This window comes from Dipodomys ordii, unplaced genomic scaffold (assembly GCF_000151885.1).
Source record: "Dipodomys ordii isolate 6190 unplaced genomic scaffold, Dord_2.0 Scaffold271, whole genome shotgun sequence".
NCBI lineage: Eukaryota > Metazoa > Chordata > Mammalia > Rodentia > Heteromyidae > Dipodomys > Dipodomys ordii.
Window position 1 is genome coordinate 175,930 of NW_012267487.1, and position 14,462 is coordinate 190,391.

At 42.7% G+C, this 14,462-nt stretch overlaps 1 protein-coding gene across 1 annotated transcript in view; it reads left to right on the plus strand.

Annotated features, from left to right (window-relative positions):
* Window positions 1-2,706: 2,706 nt before the first annotated feature.
* Window positions 2,707-14,462, plus strand: part of Psd4 (pleckstrin and Sec7 domain containing 4) — a 35,729-nt gene continuing 23,973 nt past the window's right edge. Inside the window, exon 1 of the mRNA XM_013036328.1 lies at window positions 2,707-2,808. The gene's annotated coding sequence lies outside the window, so the exon portion shown is untranslated. The remainder of the gene's footprint in view (window positions 2,809-14,462) is intronic.

The window sequence follows — 14,462 nt, forward strand, 5'->3', positions numbered from 1 at the left end:
TTATTATGTTCATTTTATTTCTGTTGGTTCTTTATTTTTATAAAAATATTTTTATATATTTTGTTCTTAGTTTTAATTCCTTATTCCTTAATCCTGACAGCTTGATTGTCTAAGGGTCTGTTTCAATTGACTATTTTTTTTCCTTTTGATTATGATCCACATTTCTCTGTTCCTTCAAATGTCTAATAGCTTTGTGTTACATGGAAAAAAGAAAATGATTATGAATTTTGTCCATTTCTAACGGGAAGTTAAATTATGGGAATCTTATCTTGTTTTGTGGAGGCTTGGTTTTATACTTTGGTTACTTGTATAGTGTGCATGGGTGTGTGTGTGTATGTGTGTGTGTATGTGTGTGTGTGTGTGTGTGTGGTGCTGGGGCTTGAACTTAGGGCCTAGGGGCTGTACCTGAGCATTTTCGTTCAAGGTTACCATTCTATCACTTGAGCCACAGCTCCACTTCTACCTTCTTTGGTGGTTATTTGGAGGTAAGAGTCCACGGACTTTCTTGCTCAAGCTGGGTTTGAATTGTAATACTCAGCCTTCTGAATAACTGTGATTACAGGAGTGAGCCATGGGCACCAGGTTTGAGTGTATCTTTTAGTCTTGGAATGTAATCCAAAGTACTTACCAAATCCCTCTAAAATGTCAGAACTTGAACCACATTCCCTGGAGATGATAAGAAATAATTCAAACCTCCACTTATTTTCTTCCTTGGTGTTATTTAAGTTCTTGCCCTTTGTATGTTTATTCAGGAATGCCAAAGATTCTACAGAAGTTTATATGCATATACTGGCCTTTCTCCCTTGTGGCTCACTCATTTTTCAGGATTTTTCTCTCATAATGTCCCCACCCCAACCCCAGCATGTGGTACTACTGCTTATCTATGGTGCAACTTGTGATATGCTAGATTTATCCTCTGTCTCATAGTTGTCTAGCCAGTGCCTGGTAAACATATATATGTTTACCCAATAAATATTCATTGAATGCCCATATGAATTAATAAGTTATAAGGTTACCCACCTAGGGGCTGGGAAGGTGGCTCAGTGGTAGAGTGCTTGCCTAGCATGCATGAGGCCCTGGGTTCGATTCCTCAGCACCACATAAGCAAAAAGAAAAAAAAATGGAAGTGGTGCTGTGACTCAAGTGGTAGAGCGCTAGCCTTGAGCTGAAGAGCTGAGGGACAGCGCCCAGGCCCGAGTTCAGGCCCCACGACCGGACCCAAAAAAAAAAAAAAGATTACCCACCTAGCATCAGGACTCCATGTAAAAAAGACAAATAATGTTGAAAGGGGTGACTTTGATTAGGATATATTATATTCATAAACTGCCTTGTTAAATGGCAACTGCTTTGTAAACTACTTAAAATAATTTTTAAATTAATTTTTCAAAAAGACCAAATTACCTTAAAAAAAGACAAAGCAGTAGGATTGCCTGGTAATTTACAAGGCCTGTAGGTCTCCATTGTCTCACTCTGTGACCTTAATGAAGTTACTTGACCCCTCTGTGCCTAAGTTTCTTCAATATGTGAAAAGCTCCCTACCTCAGGATTCTTGTGAGGATAAACATTTTAAAACAAACAGGAATCTGATCATTTAACATGTAATACTAAATAAATATCAGGTGTTATTTGTGGCTGTTGTTGCCTCTGGAGAGCCTGGTCAATATTGGTTTAGGCAAATTAAGAGATGAGCTAGTCAGGCAACAGTCTCTCATATCTTAATCCTAGCTACTCAGGAGGCTTAGATCTGAGGATTGAGGTTCAAAGACAACCTGGGCAGAAAAATCCTTAAGGCTCCTATCTCCAATTAAATATCAAAAAAGCTAGAAGTGGAGCTGTGTATAGCTCAAGTGGAGAGAGCCAACCTTGCGTGAAAAAGCTAGTGAGAAGGTGAATCCCTGAGCTCAAGCCACAGTACTACTAGGAGAGGAAGGGTAGAGCTAGGAGAGAGTGGGAAGGAGGGAGAGAGGGAGTGGGTAAGGGAGGAAGAAGGAAAGAGAAAGAGAGGGAAGGAGGGAGGGAGAGGGAGAGAGGGAGAGAAAGAGAGGAGGGAGAGAGGGGGGGAAAGAGAGAGGGAGGGAGAGAGAAAGAGAGAGAGAGAGGTACCTTTTCAAGTTGCAAATTCTAGAGCAGCTAAAAATACCCTGACCATACAGGAAATCTGGAACCATTTAACTCAAATTCTTAAATATGATGCCTTACATAGTTTTTGAAATAGAAACTGGATACATTATCAAGTGGGATACTGAAAAATCAATTTTTCATTAATGCCATCCTCTGATTAAATGTTTGCCAAAATATGTTCAAGTCACAACCACCTGCCAACATGCTACCAACCTGCAAGCCAGGTAGCAAATGGCCACCGTAAGTCAGTGACCGACAGCTGAAATCCGGAACTCAAATTAATGTATTTTTCTTTCCCTCCTGGGCCTACTAAATAAATAGCAAATAATGGATTTGCAAGCATGCAGACATCTCTGGGGCTGGCCTCAGTTTCCGGTTTATATGCTAGAAAAATAAACCAGAGAGGGCTCTGGAGTGCAGGGCTGTGCGTGCAGGGCAGGCTGTACAGGAGGCGCCCAGCCCCAGGGCCCAGCCCTGCGCTGCCGCCGTCCGACCAGTCAGACGGCTTCGCCGCGCACTGGGGCCCGAGCCGGGCCCGCCCTGCCCGTTCTCCCGGAAACCCAGGCCTTCTCCTGGGAGCACCCGGCTCCCTGGCCCGGGCCCGGTGCAGCGCCCCACAGCCCGCACAGTCCCGGCCGCCTGGCGCCTGGGCTCCGAGCCAGGGGGCACCGCGCCGGCGGGAAATGGGTAAGAGCAGGGGATGTGTCCGCCAGTGACTGCGCGGGTGGCGCTCGGTTGGTGGGCACCCGCAGAGACGCTGTGGGGTCGGGATGGGGAGGACTAGGGATTTGGGCTGGGGAGAAGCTGCCGGAATGTCTGGAAGCAAGCGGGAGGCAGGCAAGAATCCAGGTGAACAGCAAAAGCTGGGGTCAGCCAGGCTCTGGGTTGTGGGCGGGGACCTCCAGTTAGGAGCTATGGATCTGGGCACAAATCCCCTGAGGGGCAGGAAGCCCTGAAAACTATCAGTGCTCAAAGTAGGCAGCATTGAGTCCTCTGCTCCTAATCTCCCCAGTGGTCCATATTGGGCCCCTGTGTGGTGGGAGCTGAGATACTGCCCCCCAGGACTGCACTGGGGCGAGGGAGAGCCTTTGGTGCGCACCCCTTTGCTTAACATTTCTTCGTTTGGCCAGAATGCATCAGGGTCATCCCAGGTGCAAGTCTAGCTTGTCCCAAGGCAGGGTGTGGGCTCTCTGCTAGCTTTTTACAGGTGCAAATGGGTTTTGCTGCCCTGGTCAACTCACTGCAGACCCTTGTGTCTATAGTCAGCATGTCTAGGTCAGGAGGCCAGCATTAAAATGTAACTCTGGGCAAAGCTGGGCTCCATCTGCCTTTGAACTTTATTAGCCTGGACCAGAGCTGATGGAATATGATTAGCAACTAGTTGGTTGTCTATATAAGCCCCTGTAACGGAGAAACTTGCGAAGGTCAAGTTCAGACAGCATGTACTGCCCTGGTTCATTTCTTTCTTCCCATATTATGACATTTTTTGTCTTTGTGGAAGGTATGAAGAGTCATTTCTTAAATCACTTACTCAACAGATACTGAACAGCAACTGCAATAGGGCAAGTAGGCCCTGAGAACATTCAATTGAAATTTACATATGGATTGTAGGGGAGAGAAAGTAAGGGAGTAATTAGGAAATGAATCACACAGTTCAGAGTGATAAGTACTCTTTTAAAAAGGGGTTGGGAGAAGGAAGCTGGAAGAGGGAGTCCTGTGACAGTGAAATCAAGAAGAGAAATTGGCCCTAAGTGAGGTGGGGTAACAGATCAACCTCCTAAATGAAGTAGGGAAAAGGTAACTGTTTGCAGTTTCCAAAATCTGAGGCACAAAATGAAGGGAAATCTGTCTCTTTGAACTCTAAGTTAGAGACTACCTGTAAGTGGCCCATGAACGTTCTCTAAAGTTTTAGACAATATTCTTGTTTGGAGATTTAAATCTAAGGCAGAGATTTATGCCTCTCCTAGAATATGTCTTCTGTCTTGCATATTTACTTCATTCATTCATTCATTTAGGCAATATTTACCTGATAGTATATACCATTCCAGGTTTCAAAAGTATATCAGTGAACAAGATTGTTCTCTCCCTCATGGACCTTATTTCCTTGTGAGGAGAATTAGACAACAAACAATGACCATTTTTTATTTTGTAAGATAGCTTTTATTATCTTGAAGTAGTTGTACAAAGGGGTTTCAATTTATTGTATCAGTTTATGAGTACAATGCATTTTTTTTTAATGTTTTTTGGGTTCGGTCGTGGGGCCTGAACTCTGGGCCTGAGTGCTATCCCTCAAGCTCTTCAGCTCAAGGCTAGCACTCTACCACTTGAGCCACAGTGCCACTTCTGGCTTTTTTCTTTTTGCTTATGTGGTGCTGATGAATCGAACCCAGGGCCTCAGGCATGCAAGGCAAGCGCTCTACCACTGAGCCAACTTCCCAGACCTACAATGCATTTTTGTTTTGGGGTCCGGTCGTGGGGCTTGAACTCTGGGCCTGGGCGCTGTCCCTCAGCTCTTCAGCTCAAGGCTAGCACTCTACCACTTGAGCCACACAGCGCCACTTCCGGCTTTTTTCTTTTTTTTTGCTTATGTGGTGCTGAGGAATCGAATCCAGGGCCTCAGGCATGCAAGGCAAGCGCTCTACCACTGAGCCACCTTCCCAGCCCCCTACAATGCATTTTTGATCAATGCCACCCCTTCCATTTTCTTCCCTATCTCTCCCGACTCTAACAATGACAGTTTTAATGTCATGCCAGATAAATACTACAAAGAAAAACAAACCACCTTTTAGGAGTTTAAGTTTATAAGGGCAACTGTGTTCGATAAGGTAGTCAGTTAAAGGATGTGTAGAAGAGATAAAGTTTGAGCAGAGTTTTGATTGAAGAGTAAGACACAGCCATGCAACTATCTGGGAGAAGATTTCAGATAGTGGCCCTGGGTGAGAGCAGGACATGAGCACACTCATGACAGTGACCAAATGGGACTTAACCTGTTGATCAGAGGCAGCTAGGAAGGCAGATAGTCTCCTGTTATTTTTGTACATCCATAATAGAGCTCTACATCAGGCCTGTTGAGTTATATCACTCAGGACTGAAGAGTATGTCTCCTGTAAGGAGTGGTAGCACTTGCTCTTCTGGTGTCCAATACACGATGATCCTTCACAGAGCAAAGTAAAGTGGGAGGTAGATAACAATGTTTTTATACCAGTAAAGGTCCTGGGAGCTGGGCATGAGAGAAAAACTGTTGCCTTCTGGGAATTTCCAATGATCTACTCTTTTATCCTCAGATCAATCAGGCAATCTCAGTAGCAGGCTCAAAAACAAAAATCAGTTGGAGTGCATATAGCAATTGGCATTTGTTGAGCATGTGGCATATTCTAGGCCTATTTTTGAGGGTTGTATGTACAATAACTCAGGTAATTCTCATGGTGAGGCTGTGAGGTTACACTCTTGTGATTCTGTTTCACAGATGAGAAAACTGAGGCATATAGATGAAGAAAGTTGCCTGGGGTTGCACAGGCAAGTAAGTAGATAATGAAAACTTGACATTAAGTGGTGGAATTTTTGGGCCAGTGCTGTTAACCATTGTGCTATAGGCAAAATATAGAGATTCAGCCTCTGTCCCCACTGTTAGGAGTCTCAATCAGGATGGAGTTCTGGCTGTCTGCTGCCCCAGTAGAGATGACACATGAAATTAGTCCCATGATAAAGTACCCATGCTATATGGCTCATTCCTGTAAGTAGTCCTAGGCTGTGGAGTGGATACAGGTGCAGGGCAAACATTGGGTGGGCTGGTCAGGTTCTTTCATTTCTACTGATGTGAGCCCCAGCCTTACACCCAGGAAGTGCCATTTCTCTGTGGGTCTTATAGCCTTTCAGCTGTCACTTTAGTGTCACCATTCTCTCTCCTCGTCCAAGTCAGAACACCTGGAATGTCATATATATTGTAGTTTAGCCAAGGTACAGAATGATGGTCTGAAACAGGATGTTGGTGTTATAGATTGTTTTCTGTTGCTATAACAAAGGGACAGGGTAATTTATAAAGAATAGGGTTGGGGAGGGTTAACCTATGGTTTTGGAGGACAGGCAGTCTAAGACCATGATGCTAGTATCTAACAAAGGCTTTCCTGGGGTCATTATGTGGGTATATATCACATAGCAAGACAGCAAGCTAGACACAGTTGCTTTTATCACGAAGTCAGTCCTAAGAAACAATTAAGTTGCTTTCATGACTTAATCACCTCCCATAGTTCCCATCTTTCAAGTACCATTAACATATGACTGAAGATTAAGTTTCCAACCTAGGAATTTCAGAGGACACATTCAAATAATTGAAATTGACCTTCCACTTGACTTCTGTGGTTTCCAAACAAATGATTTGAGTGGACAAATTAGAATATGCTCACAATATGATCAAGGGGTTGGGCACCTGGCTCCCATCTATAATCCCTGGGAGGTAGACTTGGAACGAATCATGATTCCAGGCCAGTCTGGGCAAAAAGTTTGTGAGATCTCATCTTAAAAGCTGGACCTAGTGGCAAACACCCATCATCTTACCTATTAAGGAAACATAAATAGAAAGAACATGATTCAGGCTAGCCAAACACAAATTCAAGACCTTATCTTAAAAATAACCAAATCAAAAAGGCCAGGGACATAGCTTATGGGAGAACATCTGCATAACAAGCACAAGGCCCTCCAGTATTGAAAGAAGAAAGTGATATAGTAAGAGTTGTATTAGCAGGATTAAAGTAGGGCCACAGAAGGCTTGGGAAAAGCAATAGGTTTTGGTGGAAGGATGTTTTTCCACAATGGAGGGCCTTCATAAAACATTGCCAAAGGAGGAAATTAGAGAAGATAACAGAAGCTATAACCTCCAGAGAAATAATTCTATTTCTCTTAATTGAAAAAAGATATTTTCAGATAGTATTTGAATTGAGGACACATTTCTTGGCAATGTAAAGGATTTATTCAGTAGATCAGCAAGACCAAGAATGTGGGGACTAGCATGCTCAAAGACCATCTTAGGGCAACACAGGTTTTAAGCTACTTTATCTGAGCATCTGCTGATTTGTATCAAGCTTCATTGTAGGAGAGAGACACTGGGGCCATTTCAGGTAAATAAGCCTGGTGCTGCTAGTTCAAATGATTAACAAGGCCTGTATTCTCAGGGAGGCACAGACACTTTCTAGCTAAGGATAGAAGTGTAGTTAAATACAACATTGAAGCTGTGAGTTAAGTTTTCTTTGAACCACAAACATGACATCTGAGGCAATTCCCTTTTCTTTTTTTGCGTGTGTATGTGTTGTGTGTATGTGCAGTACTGGGCTTTGAACTTATGGCTGGCCTGGATACTGTCCTTTGTTTTTTTGCCTGAGGCTAGTGTTCTACCACTTGAGCCATAGCTCCACTTCCAGCTCTTTTGGTAGTTACTTGGAGATAAGAATTTCATGGGCTTTCTTACCCTGGCTGGCTTCAAATAGAATCCTCAAATCACAGCCTCTTGAATAGCTAGGATTATTGGCATAAGCCACCTATGCCCATCAATTTCTTTTTAATTTAATATAATTTATATATTTTTCTGCCAGTACTGGGGCTTAAACATAGGGCCTGGATGCTGGTTTCTGAGGAGCATATTGTTCAAGGCTAGCATGCTACCACTTGAACCACGCCTCACTTCCACCTTTTTGCTGGTTAATTGGGGATAAAGTTCTCACAGGCTTTCCTGCCCATGCTGGCTTCAAACTGTGATCCTCAGATCTTAGCCTCCTCTGTAGCTAGGATTAGAGGCATCAGTGACTGGCTTCTAGCTGGAATGTCTTAAGATATTTCTTAAGATGTTTCTTAAGATATTTGGGGTTAGGTGCAGGGACACATGCATATCATCCCAGGGGGCATAGGTAAGAGAATTCCATGCCACCTGAAGTCTCTGTGGCAAAAATCAAGACCCTATCTGAAAAATAACTAAAAAAGGACTGGAGTGTGACTCAAGTGGTAGCCTCCCTCCCTCCAGTGCTACCATATAACAAGCATGAGGCCCTGAATTCAAAGTCTGGTTAGGAAACAATACTCAAGTACCTCTATTGTTTTGTTTCAGTTTAGTAACCAGTCTTCAAGATATATAGATGTGCTTAATCTTTTCAAATAAAGGTCACTATTTCACTGAATGTATGGTTTGTAGGTTGTTTTCCTTATTTTTCTTTGTTTGGTATAAGAGACAATAATATATTAGGCCTACTTGTACCTGTCTCTCAAGTCTGTGGCTATTTCAGCAGAAGAAGCTTATAAATGTGGTATAAACGTGATGTGTACTTTTAGATTGTGATTCATATTGCCAGCCTGCTTTCCAGTGACATAGCACAACTGTACTTATAAGTTTACTGATTTCTCCAGGGCTCTACCAACAGTGCAACATTGATGACAGATGTTTAGAAAGCCTTTACTCTATAGTTTTAATATGTTTCTTTATGATAAGTGATGTTATATACCTTATGTATGTTTTAAGCTATTTGTCTATCTGTGTACTGTTCACATTGTTGGTGTATTGGTCAGCTTTGTGTTACTGTAACAGAGTACCTGAAATTAATCTATTTATAAGTAAAAGGATTATTTGGCTCACAGATTTGGAGATTTCAGTCCAGGGTCTTGTGCCTTGGCACCACATAATGGTGGAAACATGCAAGAGAACAAAGTAGCTTACATCATAACTAGGAAGCAAAAGGGAGATGGGGGAAAGGGCTATAGTTTTCTTTTCTTCTTTGAGGGCATGCCCCCAAAGACCTAAAACCTTTCAATATGCTCACTTCTTAAAGGCTCTTCTGCCTATCAATAATACCATGTGCTGTGGACTAAGCCTTTAATGTATGGGACTTTGGGACACTCTAAATAAAGCTATAGCCCTTGGCCTATGTTTTAACTTGGATTTTTCCCATTCTTTTCATTACTGAACATAAAGAATTTTATTTCCTCTTGCATTTTTGTTCAAGTGACCATCCCTCATGTCTGCTAAGCCCCTTCCCTCATTAGCAGCAGCTCCAAGGGTATTCCTTAGATATATTTTAGATACATATATAATGTTGATTTATATATGTATGTGTATTTTAAACTTACATAAATTACATTGTTCTACAAATCATGACCTCTTTCTTTCTTTCTTTCTTTCTTTTTTTTAACAATACTGGAGTTTGAACTTAGAGATTCATGTTTTGCTAGTCATGCCCCCAGCTCTTTTGCTTAGTTATTTTTCAGATAGGGTCTTACCCTTTTGTCTGGAACCAGCCTTGGATTGTGACTTTTCTACTTATATCTTGTGTATAGCTGGGTTAACAGATGTATACCTGCCTGTCACACCTGGCTTGTTTGTTGAGAAGAGGTTTCAGTAACTTTCTGGCAAGATTGCCCTTAAACCATGATCCTCCTAATCTTTTGCCTCCTGAGTAGCTGTGATTATAGGCATAAGTCACCAGGCTCAGCTATAAATCATAATCTTTTCCTTGCTTGTTAAAGTCATTGCTATGTTTTAATTTTTAAAAGTGATCTACTTGACTTTTAAGTGTATACTTGGCTTACTGTTTTCCTGCACTGTTCCACAGTTGGAGTAATGGACTTATTGTAATTATACATATATATATATATACACACAGAGAGAGAGAGAGAGAGAGAGAGAGAGAAGATTTTGCTTCAAACTCATTATGTAGCCCAATATAACTTCAAACTCATGATCCTTTTGCCTCCATCTCTTGATTGCAGAAATGTAGTTGATTCTTCCTGGATTAATCTAGAAAGGGTGGATGGAGAAGTGGCATTGTGGAAGTATCCTGAAAGTGGATGCATATAAAGCAAAATGGCATGAAGACATGTACCAAGAATGGCTTGTAGACTGCTGGGGTCATAGCCCATAGTGGGGAAAGGGAGCTGGTAACTATATAGGAAGCCTCTACAGCATCCAGAATTATATTTCCCCAGAGTGATAAGGGAGAGTCGGGGGTGGAGGAGTCCCGGGTTATTGTAGTTGGAGGGAGGGTCCAGATTTTTCCAGAGTTGCAAAGAATTAGGTGAAGTGGACAAAAACTCTGAGAGACAGGGAGTCTGCAGCTCTCCAGATTAGATGGGTGGGGCTTTTTGTGAGGATGTAACAATGTAGCCTTGGGAAGGATAGGGGCCAAAACAGCAGGTCTGGATTCTCAGGGCCCATGGAAGAGGTCCCAAGCAGTTGGCCAGAATACTCACTGGGGAAGCCATTCATTAAACAGAACTAAGAAGGACAGGGCTGGGTGCTACATGGGAGAGGGCCCATGTAGCAAATGGGTGGCCTATTAGGTTTGAGGTCCTGCTAAAAGGCTTCTAGTGACAGGTAAGACTCTGGGCTGGGAGGGGTTTATTAATCTCCAGTAAGCTACTAGAAGGTGAACATGTGGGAGTAAAATTACCCTGGAAGAGTTTGTAAGGCTAGAGAGGCCCAGCCAGAACAGAGCCCTGGGGCAGGTACACAAGGAAAAGTGGATGGACAGGCAGGATCAGCAAGGAGACCTGCTGCACTTTTAAACACTTTCTTGGCTAATGAACTCAGCATCCTCTTAGTAGGTACTGCACTGTTCTGGAACTTGGGCAAAAGACCTGAGGACTGGTTCCTGTCTTCCATGAGGCTTTTGGTGTCCTTGGAGAAAGTGTAGGCACATGGAGGCAGACAGGAGAAACATGACCTTAAAACATGAAGCTGTGCAGGTTCAGGCACCTACACATGAGCTCTAGAGGTCCAATGACTGTTTCTGTTGGGATTTCCCAAGCTAGGCTGTGCCTTCATTCTCAAGGGTGACCACGAATAGAGGTCACACTTACATCATGGGTCTGTCCCCATTGGTGCAGAGGTCTCTGGTTTGTTAATAGGACAAAATTAAGTGTGGGCACCCTCAGGGGAATAAGTGACATTTCAAGTGGCCCAGGAAATGCCTTGCTTTGAGTCATCTTCCTCCTTCACCTTGTCAGAACATACCTGTTCTGTTTTCTAACTTCATGCTCTGCCTTCCTGATAATCACATACACCTGGAGGCCTGTTCAATGACTGATAGCTGATCAGTGTCAATGAGTATTATAAGGAAGGCATTCTGGTCTTTCTCCAAAGGGATAACTGGTAGATAAAACTAGTCCAGTTGCCCAGTGTCTGTTCAGTTCTGCATTCCAACCATGATTTTTGGCAAGGACTTTTTCACCTATTATTTTTTTTTCTTTGAATATACACACTTAAACACAGCATGCTCATATTATCGTATGTAACCACATCCATGAGAACTCAAGTGCTGTACATGTTACATGTTTATTAGTGCCTATTTAGTTAAATAACTACCAAAAATGTTCATAGTGCATATTACTTAAGTAGCCTTAAATCTCTCATTCAAGGAAGGAGATAATCTTGGGACAAATGCTTCCTCTCAACCCCATGTAGGGGAGGATTTAGTAGAGGAGAATCTGATTTAGTGACTAGCCCCTACAAATTAAAGTGGCAACAGACACAGTAACCACAAATAGCTGACTTGTAAAAATGATTCAGTTAAAGGCCTAACATAGTAGGGTTAGGTCTATCTAACAAACAGCAAAGGGAAGGCAGAGGGATTTTTGAAGAAGAAATAGAAAGTTTGCACTGATGTGTTATATATGTAGAGTGGTTTTAGTCTCTGCCAGGCCATAAAATTTTCCAGGGGAAAGGGTTGAATGGTCTTTACTTCTTTTCTTTCTTCTGGGAGTGGGTACTCCTGAGGAAAGGATTTATAGAAGCTTTATTTTCCCTCATAAGTTATTACCATTAGTCACATAAAAGAAGTTCCGAGAAGGCTTCTTTTTTTTGGGGGGGGGTCCAGTCGTGGGGCCTGAACTCTGGGCCTGGGCGCTGTCCCTCAGCTCTTCAGCTCAAGGCTAGTGCTATACCACTTGAGCCACAGTGCTACTTACCGGCTTTTTTCTTTTTGCTTATGTGGTGCTGAGGAATCGAACCCAGGGCCTCATGCATGCAAGGCAAGCGTTCTACCACTGAGCCACCTTCCCAGCCCCCCAAGAAGGCTTCTTTCTATACCAGATGAATGTCAAATTTTTTATACTAATGCTAGGATTTTAAGTGGGTCCTCACACATGTAACAGAGGTCACACTAACAGCTACTTGAGAGATACAGCAGGTAAGGATCATGAAGGATATATAGGGTTGTGGGTGTAGCTCAAAAATAGAACACACAGCTAGGCACAAGTGGCTGAGATCTAAGGATTATGGTTCAAATCCAAACAAGACAGGAAAGTCTCTGATTTCTTAAGTCCAATTAAATACCAAAAGTCTGAAGTGGACTGTGGCTGAAGTGATAGAGCACTAGCCTAGTAAAAATGCTTAGAAACAATACCTAAGCCCTGAGTTCAAGCCCTAGGACAGGTAAAAAAATAAATAAAGTACATGCTCAGCACTTGCCAGGCCCTAGATTTCATTCCCAGTGTCAAAACAAACAAACAAAACAGGAAAAACAAACCTGTGAAACCTTCTGAAGCCCTCAACATCCATCTCACAAGAATTCTTTGCTTCTAGCAGCAAGGTCTAGACAGAGGTTGTAGAGAATCTTCCAGTGTTTAAAGTGAACAGAATCACTCCAGCATTATTTAAACCAGCATATTTAATCTGCTAATGCTTTTATTATTTTTACTGGTGATGTGTGTATGTATACTTATTTTAACATTCTAAACAAGAATAAAAAATTAAAATCACTTTATCAGTGTTACTGGATGTCAATTCAGAATAAGCTAATCCAAATACAACAAGAATACATAAATTAAAATTAAATCTGTACATTACTATCTGTATGCAATCAATATTTATTTTTTTGGGTCCAGTCGTGGGGCCTGAACTCTAGGCCTGGGCACTGTCCCTCAGCTCTTCAGCTCAAGGCTAGCTAGCGCTCTACCACTTGAGCCACAGAGCCACTTCCGGCTTTTTTTCTTTTTGCTTATGTGGTGCTGAGGAATCAAACCCAGGGCCTCATGCATGCAAGGCAAGCGCTCTACCATTGAGCCACCTTCTCAGCCCCTGCAATCAATATTTTGATGTTTTGATATCTAAGTGTATAAGCAAGGTTTCAAAAGCTTGAGGTCATATTGAATATGTAAAGTTTTCTTACTAATATGTTATAAGCATCTTCCCATTTCCTTAATATTCTTCAAAAGCAAGATTGTGCCTGACACTGGTAACTCATGTCTACAATTGTAGCTAGTCAGAAGAGGCTGAGTTCAGAAAGATTGTAATTCAATTTCAGCCATGGTCTTGTGAGACTCTGTTTCTAAAATAAACAGCAAAAGCCAGGCTGGAAGCATGGCTTACAGTACTAGCCCAAAGGCCCTAAGTTCAAATCCTAGTACTAAAAAAAACAAGCCATTTGGCTCTGCCATATGGCTATACTATTATCTACTAGTCCAGTTTCCTTTTGTAGATGTTGAGAATTTGGAGGGCGAGGATTTTGACTGCTATAAGTGATGGTGTACACATGTGCTTTAGCATCTTTTGTGGATGCCTTCTTATGCCAAGGGGATGGGAGATAAAAGTGAATAACTTTGAAGCTGAACTCAACTACATGAGAAATATAGACCTGTGGTAAGTGACTGCCGTAAAGTGCCATCTTAAAAACGTCTGGCTTTGGACTGGGCATTGGTGGCTCACACATGTAATACTCACTATTAAGGAGGCTGAGATCTGAGGATCAGGGTTTGAAACCAGTTTGGGTAGCAAAGTCCATAAGACTCATCTTCAATGAACCACCAGAAAACTCGAGGTGGCATTGTGGCACAAAGTGGTAGAACACTAGCCTTGAGCAATAAAACTCAGGGGCAGCTTCTGGCTTTGAGAGAAAGCTACTACTGTGCCTAGCAGCTTCCTCCATTGGCAAACAGGAAGTAGCTCACCTCAAGAATGTAGGAGGAGGCCGTCTAGCTGTGCTTTGCTCTGTGGGGGCTGCAGACTGCCTTCTATCAGGTCAGGAAGCTGTATGTCTCTGGGCCCTCAGGAGGAGATAATGGGTTGGGGACAGACCCCAAGAGAGAGGCTTGTAACACCTCTAGAGCTAGAGGCTCTCCTGGTCTCCATCCAGAGGATTATTTATTGTAGTCTTGGGAAGAAGATGAAAGATACAAAGAACTGAGTGGAAGACTCCAGGAGTCTGGGAAGTTCTCCTAGAAGTTTGGTGTGAGCAAGAACCACTCATTTCCCACATTCCCAACACACTCACACTTTTTTTTTTTTTGTCGGTCGTGGGGCTTGAACTCTGGGCCTGGGCACTGTCCTTCAGCTCTTCAGCTCAAGGCTAGTGCTATACCACTTGAGC